This window comes from Oryzias latipes, chromosome 24 (assembly GCF_002234675.1).
Source record: "Oryzias latipes chromosome 24, ASM223467v1".
NCBI lineage: Eukaryota > Metazoa > Chordata > Actinopteri > Beloniformes > Adrianichthyidae > Oryzias > Oryzias latipes.
In genome coordinates, this window is record NC_019882.2 from 20,338,492 (window position 1) to 20,351,200 (window position 12,709).

General features: G+C 40.8%; 1 protein-coding gene across 2 annotated transcripts in view; it reads left to right on the forward strand.

The window, feature by feature from the left end:
- The first annotated feature begins 437 nt into the window (after positions 1 to 437).
- Positions 438 to 12,709, forward strand: part of ankrd6 (ankyrin repeat domain 6) — a 34,793-nt gene continuing 22,521 nt past the window's right edge. For both annotated transcript variants that reach the window (XM_023952940.1, XM_023952942.1), the window contains exons 1-2: positions 438 to 582; positions 11,604 to 11,691. The gene's annotated coding sequence lies outside the window, so the exon portion shown is untranslated. The remainder of the gene's footprint in view (positions 583 to 11,603; positions 11,692 to 12,709) is intronic.

The following is a 12,709-nucleotide window of genomic DNA, read 5'->3' on the forward strand; positions in this document are numbered from 1 at the left end:
CAAAATGGGATTTTCTTGGATTCACAATGTTTGAATAAAGACATTCTCTGAAATGCAATTTCAATATTTATTTATATATATGTCCTCCATCATCAGAAAAAGCTAATAGAATATGTTAGAAAAATCCAAATGACTATTTTGATCAGAGTGGGTTTTTAAGTCCTTCTCCAGTGCTTGTTTTTTTAATGTCTCTTAATTTATCGTCTGTATCATCTCGTGTTTCAAAGTCTCATATTATTTACTGTCCAGATACAGTGGTAACTCCTCCATCATGGTCTTTTCGTGAATTTTTCTTCCAAAAGAGTGAGCTTTTTTACTTTTAAGACTTTTTTCCCCTCAAAAACTGAGGATGAGCTCCAGTTTGGACTAGTCGCTGCGTCCTGTGGAGGTCGCGGTTCGTCCGCAGCTCCTCATATGGAAATCAGAGGGAGGAGGTGGCAGCAGGAGGACGCGTAAAGGCGGCGCGGCCACAGAGGCAACCGAACATTTGGCGTCACGTTTCCCGAACTGGACTCTTCCCTTGGACTTTGTTTGGACCATCGGACCCGGATCTGAACCTCGGGGCCCCCTCCCTTCGCTAAGGTCGGTCCATTTCACGCATTGCTGCTCAGTTTCTGTTGTTTGTCTCCAGTTCGTCGTACTTTTCCGGGATATTCTGCGACGCCTCCGACGAGCCTCCAGCTCTCAAACCCTCGTCTCTGCATGTTTTGGGAGACTGTGGCGCTCCAGTGTCCGCCGCGCAGTGACGGTTTTTCGCTCCTGTTTACCGAGCTGAACTGAAAGGACGCGACACGCGTGCGCACTGCGCAGCTCCTCCGGACCAAAACCACGTTTGTGGATGCCAAGTCAGATTACGCGCAAAAAACAGAACTCCCCGGCCGGTGGACTCAAATGCGCATTCTCTGCGCGTTTCTTCTTTAAATTCACTTTAAAAGTTACGCTCTATTTTTTTAGAGCATTTAAATTCTTGTTTTCGAGTATTTATGATGTTTTAGACAAATTTTAGGGAAAATAAGGAGAAAATCTGGACATTTCCACCGTCATGATGGTCCAAATTCAGCTCCAACCTCTTAAAAAACATGATGAAAATTAGAAATTAAGCAGGAATAATGACCCCCACCCTTTCAGCAGGGCCGACATTTAACTTTAACATGAGGGTCATGAGGGCTGACCACCTTTAAGCATCAGGGATCTGACAGGAAACCTGCTTTCCTTCTCCTGCTCCGGAGAACGTTTGGATCTTCAGCGTTCACATATCATGGGAGGATCAGTGCAGTTTTCTGACTTTAGTCATTTCAGATGAGCTCAATTTAAAGGAGCAGAGATTACCCCATCCCCCAGGATGTGACAGTCCTCCAGATCGCCTATCCGGCCAGTTAATGGAACCGATTACACCAAATGAAATAATGCCACATTATGAATGCTCTCAGACACTTCCGTCTGCCCATCTGCTCCCCTCCCTGGGGGAGCTGATTAGTGCAGGACAGTGGTGACGAGGTCAGAGGTCACCAGGTGTATAATGGCCTCAGGATGGGGTCTAATGGGCTAATGGAGGGCGGGGGGTCGTTATTCTCTCACAGGCTGGAAATGTCACGCTGCATTAGAGGCTGTGGTCGGATTAGTGTGGCAGAGGGTAGAGTGGACGTCTGTTGGGTAAATTATTTACTCTCGTGGGGTGAAGAGCTTTCATCTCTGGGTTGGATAGTTGATGAGTGAAGTCATGAGTCTTCATGCTGGTTCCAACTTTCTTTGAGTTCTAAAGAGAAATGGCTGAAGCCAGGTCATTCACCAAGTGGCCACTAGGGGGATTTTTACCCAAAGCATCTGTGTAAACCAGTGGAAAATATTTCGCAGACAAACGCATAGCCTGGCTCTGATAGTGCTTTGTGTGGAGTGAGATACTTACTATTAAACATTCAATACCTAAATAGATATTATTGATCAATACCATCATCATTAGTGGGCAGAATTGGCAGAAAGCTGAATTTCGTTGATGTTCAGCCTAAAAAAAGCCTCACATTTACATGATGATCAGCTGCTGCATAAACTTCATGAACCTATGTGCACTGATGCATTGTGTTAACATCATTGTGTCTTTTTTTGCATTTCTGTGTTTATTGGTTTGAGAAATAATAGACACCAAAGTTTCTGTGATCTCGTTAAACACGATTCTTAAAATCTGTATTGTTAAAGGTATAATTCAGGATTCTGTTGTGAATACAGAGTATTGGTTACAGCACTGACATCTAAAAGTTCCAGCCTGGAGGTCTTTCTTTCACCTCTGATCCATGAAAACTGTTCTGGGAATTCCTTTGACTTGTTTCATTTATGTTTTAGCTTCTATACTGCACATAACTAAAGGAAACCGTCCCGGGGGCAGCATGCAGAAGAGGGCCAAAGCACAGATGTAGAATGAATCCATCAAGGCTCAGAAAAACCAAACACAACAGCTCCACCACACCGACCACCATGGAGACGAATCAAATTCTCTGTAAGCTCAGTCAGAGGCCGAACCTTAGGACCCATTGAAATCAATAAGTTTGAAAACTTACATGAAAACACACCAGCTCTTTGGAACAGAACCTTCTCTTCAAACTCATCAGTTTTTCTCCAAACTTCAATGGATATCTAGGTGTGTTGTGGCATCCTCAACGGTACTTTATGCCGTAATCACATGCACCCGTAAAGGGGTTGACCTCTACAGGTGCTGCAGGTTTTTGGGTTGTCCAGGCTTGTAGAGGGTCATAGAGAGGAGCAACTGCATCTTAAGAGGGGCAGAGGCTTGTGCAGCCTCCTCAAACTGTTACGGTGCCCTGACGCCGTGCTCTAGTTGTTAGTAAGGTACGATTCCTGCGATTTGGGAGGGTTAAAAAAAAAAGAAAAATCCATACAACAGGCTGGCATTTCATCTACTTCAGCCTTACTTATTTATGTGTCGTACTACGAGCGGTCACAAAAAATGTGCATGAACATTTTTGCTATAAGGTTTCATTGAGTGATCTACGACCTTGATATTTCCTGTTGGTCACCTGTGAGCCCCGTACAGATTTGCCCGTTTTTCACCTGCCCTCTTCTTCCCCATCACTCCTCTTCACTGAGGCTCAAAGAGAAAAATAAATCCATCTCCCCACCTCCAAAGCCATCCATGATCCTGCCCCTTCATACCCTTTGAGTCTTCCCTCCCCAGCACCACTCCGGCTGCCCCCCTTACATTTATTTAAATCTGATTTGAAAACCCACTGTCAGTTCTGTTTTTCTTGGTTGGTTTCATATTGTTTTTTATTGTTATTTAGACTAGTTCTTGCTTTGTTCAGCGTCCTGAACATTTTGAAAGAGGTTTTCACATAAAAATAATTATTGGAACTGATCTAAAAATTCTGTTTGGTCTTAACACACAGAACATGGCAGTAATCTGAAGCAGTGGTACAAACACCATGAATTTAAATCTCAAACTGATGCCAAAGAAGAAACTGCTTAGCTTTAGCCCAATTGCCCAGCAGGGAAAAGCCTTTTTAAAGGTTTATTTTTCTATAACAACAGGAAATATATAATGATCAGGTAAATCTTTAGGTCAAATCGGGGCACTGAAGGCCCCTGAAATCTTCACCGACTCTTCCCTGCAGCTCTGACTGGCGTCCTTCATGTTTTCCTGCTCTCGCAGCCTCTAAGCAGCAAAACGCACCTGATCCAGGTAACCAGCAGGTAAAGACAAAACAAAACCCAACCAAATAACTATCTATAATAAAAACATCAGAGGCCTCTCTGGAAAAACCCATTCATTTTGCTCCACACAGCACCTGCGTGCTGAAGGAGGAGCTGGCAGGTGATTTCGGCCACAGACCAGGTGGGTCTTTAAAGTCAGTGTGCTGGGAGGAGTCTTGCTGCGCAGCCGCTTCCTTTCAGAGCACGCCTCCTCCTCCATGATCAGAAGGAGTCTTGGATGGCTGCTCGTCTACCTTTTTCCCGTTAACTCCTCGCCTTTTTGCCTGGTTGAAATCACCTATATGGATGGATCAGGTAAACAACATAAACATCAGGATGTTGGCCCTTTAGGGCTGGGATTAACCTCCTCTGGATTAGCTAAAAACTCCTTCAAACATGATTGTCATTTTATTTCTTCAAAAAGGGGAATCATTCCAACTTATCTATGATCTTCTTGCTCACATTTTGTTTTTCAGATTACTGTGTGAGTGGTACTTTGGAAGAATGTCCTTAACCCTTGTGCTATCCTAGGCACTTTACCATTGGGAGTTGGGTCATCTAGACCCACTAGACAGTGCTCTGAATCTTTTTCTTCAATGATTTGTGATCTTCACTGGGTTCCATGGATTACATGAAATCTTTCCACCTTTATCCACCTTTGTCATGGTAGGGAGAACACGTCAATGTAAAAAACCATTTTCAAACCCAAACGATCTGTGCATTTGTTTTTTATTTATTTAAGTTAAAAGCCGTGAAAGGTTGATTTGATTATGGTTTTGGAGCTCAGACTTTTTTAAACTTCCAAAAATAATCTGAGACTGATCCAGAAACGTCTTTGTTCCAGACATCTTGAGTTAGTGTGATCGTCTGGATGAGGTGTGTGGAGTCAATTAGAAGCTAAAAAAAACAGGAGTGCTAAACACAATCTGTAGCCTTGAGTCCTGGATTTTCCCAGCCCAGTCCTGATGATTGAACTTTAAAGTTAATGTTTCTTTAGCAGAAGTTTGTAAAACAGTGGACCCAGTTTGGAACCATGGGGAACTCCACAGGAAAAAGGAAGCTGCTGTGTTGGGGCCTTTTCTCATCAGGGGAAACTGTCTGAAATGGTCCTACCCCTACCCCCCACCCCCACCCCCACACACACACAAAGATTCAAACCTGTTTACACAAATATTCAATGGGTCATGACACATCCATGTTTACAGATGTGACCATTTTGTACTTTTGCATGAGTCATGCTTCTTATTTGACCTGTGACGTGTCTTTTCCCTCATTTGATCCACTTTAGTGTGCAGTCTAATAAAACTGAGACTTGTGCTTCATCTGGACATTGGGCTGGCTGTTACAGTGAGCGCTTACACCTGAAGCAGATTACTGGAGAAAACCAACTTGACCTCAGACTAACAGGTCATGACCTACTAATGTCTGACTTTTCTGTAAATGAGACCCGTCCATCTTTAAATGACGGTGGTGGGTTGCAGTTCAGATGAAAGAGACTTTGATGTTAAGACTTCAAAGATCTGAGAGACCAACGTTTGATCATTTATTTGTGCATTAGAACAGTTATTCATATGTCAGTTTGCAGGTCACGTCCATCCATCTCTGAGTGGCCCAGAGCCCAATCACCTAAAACAATGCTAAGAAACATTTTAGGATTGCAGGATTCCCCACACATATTTTGTCCACAAATCCACAGGAATCTTTATGACTTTACAGCATTAATACTCAAATAAACAAACCTTCCCCTTCAACCCTTCAAAATAAAAGCACCACGAAAGCCTACCTGTCATTTTAAAAGCATGGCATTGTCAACTGAAGAAATCCCTGCTGAAACCATCGACCCTGACCCTATCCCAGAAGCCATTGCAGCATCAGGTTTTTGCCTGGTTGAACAAATGCAGTTGTTATTCATGGCTGCCATCATCTGTGTGCCTTCAATGTGGACAGATCTGCAAATTTTTCAAGAGACATCAGTGTAACAACAATCTACGGTTGAGATGAGAATATTTCAGTCTAAATTCAATTCGAATTCATAGACGGGTATCTGCATTTTTTTGATAAACTTGGTTGACGTGCATTGTTTTTAAAAAACATAAATGAGTCCTTTTGGGGTTTTTTAAAGGTTCGTCATACACATGGTTAAGGACATGACTCTCTTTTTTTTCTTTTTAGCCAATGAAAATGATCGATTCCAATAAGAGGTTTGACTTTTAACTCAGTTACATGAAAATATTTTCTTTTAGAATCCCAGAAGTTAGACCTAAGAGACAAACATTACATCATCAGCAAATCTCTGCGTATTGATTTAATTAACTCTGATTAAATCTGAAGATGTTTTTTTCACCAAGTCTCTGCGATTTCTTTGATCAGAAAACAAAGCCTCTTTGCTGCAAACATGTCCTGTGTTTACGCATAAACAGAAGCTTGTCTCTGACTCTTTAATGCAACTTTGATATGATTTTATCTTATTTAACAACAGCTGAGGAACTTGTTCTTTAGACTGCTGGCATCTTCTGCCTGATCCTTAATACTGGTTCCCACAGGAACAAAGATTTGTTTAGAGTTGGAGTTCGACATTATCAGTTTGTTGAGACTTTCTGTGATTGTTGTGGTGATGTAGAGATGTCTTTGTTTTCAGCAGTCTCTCGTCTGGATGAGCCTTTGCATAGTGGATCTGTGTAAATCCATGCCACAGCAGCTGAAGCTTCAGTTTCCCTCCATTATCTGGTCTGCATCCTCCTCTTCAATTTTCCCCTCTTGTGCTTTCCTCAGGCTGCGCTGCATTTCTGCTGCTGCGCTGAAACAGATCCTGGGATTAGGGAGCGGGTCAAAGTATTGTTTTAATCTAGTTTTGGCTCTCTGGCCGCTGTGGAAAACACAGATGGTTCTGTCAGTGTTGGCTTTAGGGGTTTCTGAATTTTAAAAATACAATTTCTTATTATATTTTTCATTATGAGTTAGTCACTCAACATTTACATTTTCTGCTCACATCACAAAGTCACCTCAGGCTTAATGAAGCTGCAGTTCAAGTATTTCTGGATCAGAAAAAATAAACAACCATCTGCACTTTTCTGTTTTCACTTTCCAAGTTTTCCAACATTATTGTTTGGTTTTACATTTCTGGTTAGAAGCTTAAATTTGCCAGGAAATTTGCATAAGATCCCTCTTCGATCATCTATGATCAAAGCGTTCCTTGTGGTCATTTTAATGACGATTATGCCGTTTCTATCCAGAAACCAAAAAACCTGAATTGTTTTCTAGGACACAGTTTTGAGTTCAGTAGACATGCACCTCTGAGTAAGCTCGACATGGAGTAGGCCCGCCCCCATTTCCCGTCACCCAACAGTTTCTCACACTAGCCTACTGCCCCTCACAACCTCAAGCTATTATTAGCAGTGCAACAATAATGACGATCAATATCGGAGCTATGCAGCCGTACAGTTTAGATCCAGATTCCAGCTCAGACGAGGCAAACAAAGACGTTCATGGATCTATTGGTCTGACAGTGGATGATCAGAATGGAGTGGAGCAAGGAGCTTTAGAAGTCCCTTTTCTCTTCTAATATAACTAGCAAGTCACTGAAAGATAAAAAAAAAGTGACAAAAAGGAAGACAGACCATAGTCGTGTTTTTTCCATTCAAGATTTTTCAAATCTGGTTTGATTTTCTGCTTTATGTAGTTTCAGATGCTGCATAGAAACCCTTTCAAGTGTTTCATTTTTAATTCCTGTCTTTCTTTTAACCCTTGTGCTTTCCTAGGCACTTTAACGTTGGGAGTTGGGTCATCTAGACCCACTAGACAGTGCTCTGAACCTTTTTTCTTCAATGATTTGTGATCTTCACTGGTGTCCATGGATTACATGAAATCTTTCCACCTTTACCCACCTTTGTCATGGTAGGGAGAACACGTCAATGGAAGGGTGGGGTCATCTAAGATAGCACAAGGGTTAAAGAGCATTCTCTCTCTGAGCAGTTTCACTCAGCTTTCTCTGTGCTTTCATTACCATCATCTTAAATCTTCAGTGTCTCTCAGATCACAAATCTTTTGTTTGTTTGTTTTTATCCTAAAAGCACATTTGTGTTTGTTTTGAGGCTTGATGGCTTTCTCCAGTCAGATGCTCAGTTTTGATTCTCCAGGCCATGACTGGGGCTCATTTTTCACACCGTATGTGGTGAAATGTTGGCGCTCCGTCGTGAACAGTGAGGAACGAGTGGCTCTTTAGCAGAGCTCAGACAGAGAACATCTGACCCACATTACAGGAGATGTGCAGCAGTGTTGTGGCTCGCAGCGCTGAGGTTAATTTTAGTGCATTTGGCCTGTGCTTCAGTGCACAAACGTAATATGTTTGGTTTTTAGTGCCTCGTTCTGGTAAGGAGTCACACGCTGGCGTTATGAACATACATCTGCAGTTTGTGTGGAAAGGAGTGTCTGTAAACATTTAGTGTGGGGAAAAAACAAGAAAAAAACCTTCAAATGGAGCTGTTTTTTTTTAGATAATTAAACCGTGTGGCCTTCTGTTTTGTTATTTTTTATTTTTTTGTAATAATTTGAAACTCCAGCAGAGGCAGTAAGATACCCTTGAAGTCCCACTCCGATCATTGTTTGATCTATTGTAAAAGTGTTCCCAGTGGTTTTTGATTTATGATTATGTGGTTTTTAGCCCAAAAAAACTGACTTTTCTTTAAGACGTAGTTTCTGCAGAACTGTGATTCATAAATACTCAGAAATGCAGTCATAAGCTTAACTTTCCTTTTTCATGTCTCGACTGGGAGGAGTTAAAAGACAAAGAACCTTTATGATATTGTATTTGATAGTTTTCTTCAAATTGGGCGAGTATAGAGAGTCGGTGAACTTGTACAGTAATAATTCAGTGTGTTTTTCTACAGTTTCGTGTCCAGGAACTCACTGCTGTACACATCTAAAGTGTTTGAAAGATGACGATGCAAACACTTTCTGATGACTCACAATCTGTGGTCAGGAATTTCAGAATGTTCTGAGAAAACGTCTCGGCTTCCTTGTCTTCTGGCAAAGAGTTTTTTGAAATCATCATAAACTGAACCAGGACACAAAGGCCATACTAAGGTAAAAGATGTCACAAAAGAGAAAACTAGATTTTAAGCTCTAAAACATGGGAGCAGAAAACAGATTAGTAATTAACAAAAAATCTAATCTAGTAACATGATTTTTATTTGATAGCCAACTGTTTTTTGATTTTTTAGTACTTACTTGAGTAGGGGTCATAATGTGTTTATCTCATTATTTACCACTGCTCATCATACTGCTGTATTCATATCTGAGAACTCCTCTATCCCCTCATAGTGGGCGTGGTGTTTTTGTCTGATTGGACCTCTTAGAGGTTGACGTCAGTCTGCATTTTGTGCAGAAACGGGTCAAAGTAGGTTTTTGTCGCTGCATAAAACAAATATTATGTCGTTTTGAAGATGGGGCGTGGTTTCTTTCACTCTTTTTCTCCTTGTTTTCATGTTTCTGGTCATTGCTCTTGCTTGCCTGGTTGAACTCTGCAGCCCAAACATCTGAGAACAGGACACGCATCATGACCAATTATCTCATGGCTCTGTGTTCAGCTGTCGCCTCAGCCGGGCAACGGCGCTCATTATGACGGCTGTGCGGCCGCATGTTCAGCTAATGTGACACTTACACACATTAAAGGTCTGGGGTGAACAAATATAAAGAAAGTTAAATTTGTTTGATTTTCTTCAGAATCACTTTTTCAAAATAGCTGTCTGCCTTTGGGGGATGACAGCTATAAGGTTTTTCTGCATGTGAGTTGCTGGGGAATATTTTTAAGAATGTTCAAACCTTTTCTTCAATAAAATTTTAAGTCATTGGCTTTATTCGGATTCACTTGCTGCTCCTCGGTTAATGTGCTATACATAAGGTGTTTATATGAAAAAAACTTTGAAAGCTCACATTGTAAACTTTACCAAAACATATAAATCTAAATAATTTTGAAGAAAAACTAAAATTGGAATACATTCTATAAACCTAAAACTATTACCAAGTGAAAAATTATATTTATGTTACAAATACTGTTTTGTATTTTCAATTTTTCTTTTATTCTTTCTTGTCCTTTTTACTTTCAGTCCTAATCTACAGTTTAAATTCAGAACTTTTATTTTTTCTGAGTTGATTGATTTTATTTGGGGGTGGGGCTTTGAGCCCATTGGTGATTTCAGCTCCAGAACAGCATCTCTTGTTGGCACCGCTCCTTCCTCTGATGTTCCAAACTTATAGAGAGAATTATCACTATACTTTATGTTGGCCAATATGCAGTGCCCTAGAAATGTCCCAAAAGTATGTGAAAAACCAGTGTAACCAATGCTCACTGGAGTGGCCAATACAGAATGTAATGCCACGCATTTGAATGATTTGTCATATGAACAAATGTATTTTTTTAAATCCTCCAAGTTTTTATCTTTAGGACATAGAATTCATAAGTAGTCTTTATAAAATGTTGATGTTTATTAATTTTTCCCCTCTGAAAATGGGGTATGTCACATTTGCCCTTTTAAAATAATTTAAAAAAAGTAGTTAGCATCTGTTGGAATTGCATTAAAATCCAGTTGAACTTAAATGAATATTGTTGATCATGTTTTGATCAGGTCTAGATAATCATCAGGTTTTTTTTTTGCCTTTAAAGGTATATTTCCATGTATCTTTAGATTTACCCTGAAGTCTTGAAAAGTGGGTGACATCTCCTAGTTTACTAGAGAATAGCAGGGTATCATCAGCATAAAGCTGTTCGGCCAATATTGTTTTTAAGTGGAAATCTCTAAATAAGTTCTGACCAAACCACGACTGCTCTGCTGTGTCAGGAAGACTCATTTACTCAAAGAGAAAAATGTTTGAAATGACCTTCATCCTTTTACAGCAATAGAGAGGTGGTGGTTTGTCTAAAGTCCAGCAGCATCGTGGGATTAATGTCTCTGCCGTGGTCCGGCAAAGAAACACGGCAGCTGAAGGATATGACGTCTGCACATGTTGCAAAATCATTCTAGAAAACTTGGATCCTATAAGTGGTTTGCAGGAAAGATTGTCAGGAAAGAGGTCAGGTCCTTCAGGTCAGACAGGAGCCGGTGACCTGGCTGTGACCCACCTGGGGGGCTCTCCCTCTGAAACGGCTGCCTGCTTGTTGGGTTTAGTCGATTCACAAAAACATCTTTGAAGCTTTTTTCCACATCATCAGACTAAATGTTTGCTGTTTCCAGGTACTCCACAGATGGAGTGCTTGGTGGGGGAGGGTTTGCTGCTCTCCATGGCAGCCTCGTTGAACGGGCAGGACTTTGGCATTTCTTTTGAGTTCCTCAGCGGGAGCACAAAAGCTGGGTTGCCTGGCTGCAGCGGAGATGGCCGGCCCGCTTTGTGTGCTCGGTGACTGAGCGGGATCTGCTGCAGGATCATCTGGAATGCAGTCAGGCAAAGAATCCCCCCCTTTAGCCTGATCTCATTCAAGCTTTCTGCTGGCAGGAGGGATGCATTCAAGCATCTCCATGGTTGTCCAGCACTCTGTGAGACCAGAGCTGTGAGGGCTTTCTCTGTCCGTCTTACATTTGGGTCATCGCCACACATTTATTATCTGGTTTTGTTGTCCAAAAACAAAAGCTGATCAACAACCGCTTATATTTAAGTTAAAGAACAAAATGGACATGATAAGAATACTAATGATAAAGTGGTGAGGTTAAAGGTAAAAGTCAAATTCAAGTTCATCTGATAAGAAAACGCAATGGAAGCTGCACATGGTTCATGAAACTGTCACAGCACATGCACTTTTCATCTTGCTGATCTATGGGGAGAATCAGCTTTTTTACAGAAAGAAATGGTGTTTTTAAAAATCTTTTCAGTCAAGCTGATATGGTGTTCCTGTGGTTTTGCTTGAACAGTTGCCCGTTGCTGAGACGAGAACAGGCCCGGATAACAGTGAATCTGTCAGACGTCCTGTTGCTGTGGAAACGAAGCGGCGCCAAGAAAGTAAGTTATTCCTTATCTTTGTTGTGCTTTTGTTCATGCATGTGCTTTTTATTGTTCTAAAAAGGAATCTGATCCTAAATAAAAACTTTGTATTTTTACGGATATATTATAGAGGGCTCATAGTAACCAGTCTGCAGCAACTGGAAAAAGATTTATGTTCCAGAAGGTTCCAGAGGACAGAATGCCGAAGGGTTTCTAATGTTGATAACGGCAGCTGAGACTGTGGGATGGTCTGTGAAGGTCGTCTCCTGAAGTGTTATGAAGATAACACTCAGGGGCTGCGCAATATGAAGAAAACTCACGATATTAGTGATCAATATTGTGATGACGATATAACTTGCGGTATATGAACAAATAGCAAAAAAAAACACAAAAGAACATCATTTTCATTTCCATGCAACATTTTAATTTAAATAAGATTCAACATAACTTAAATTATACTCCAAATGACCCTCATTTACATGGGAGGCAAGCATCTTAATAATTTCAATCAAAATAAATAAATAAATAAAAGATCTCCATCCGATTGGTCAACAATGTGAAGGCGTCCTTCTGATTTGTTAAATGCATAAATGCTTTCGTTAAATACTTCGTGGTGCCATGAGACACAGTTATGGTTACCATTAATTGCAATTTTTGCCGACTTTTGCGATATGCATATTGCACAGCTTGATATTGCAATAAAGATACATTTGTGATTTATTGTGCTGGCCTATAACACTCGAGTATTTCCTTTGTATTTTTGACCAGATGGATAAATGTGAGTGAAGCCAGATTTTCTTCTTGACTATTGGATGTTTTTTTAAGTTTTTATTTTCATTTCAAATCTGATGGTGTCTGAGACAAAACAGCTTTATTTTAAGACTGAAATCACATGAATTGGAGTTATTCCGCTCATGGAGGTTGTGTATGCAGCTATGCTTTTACATCCAGAAGAAAAGCTGAGGTTTTTCTTTTCCATGTAGGCCTGCAGTGCTGTGAATCGGTCTTGTCTGTGTGGTTGGGTTAGCCCTGTCTG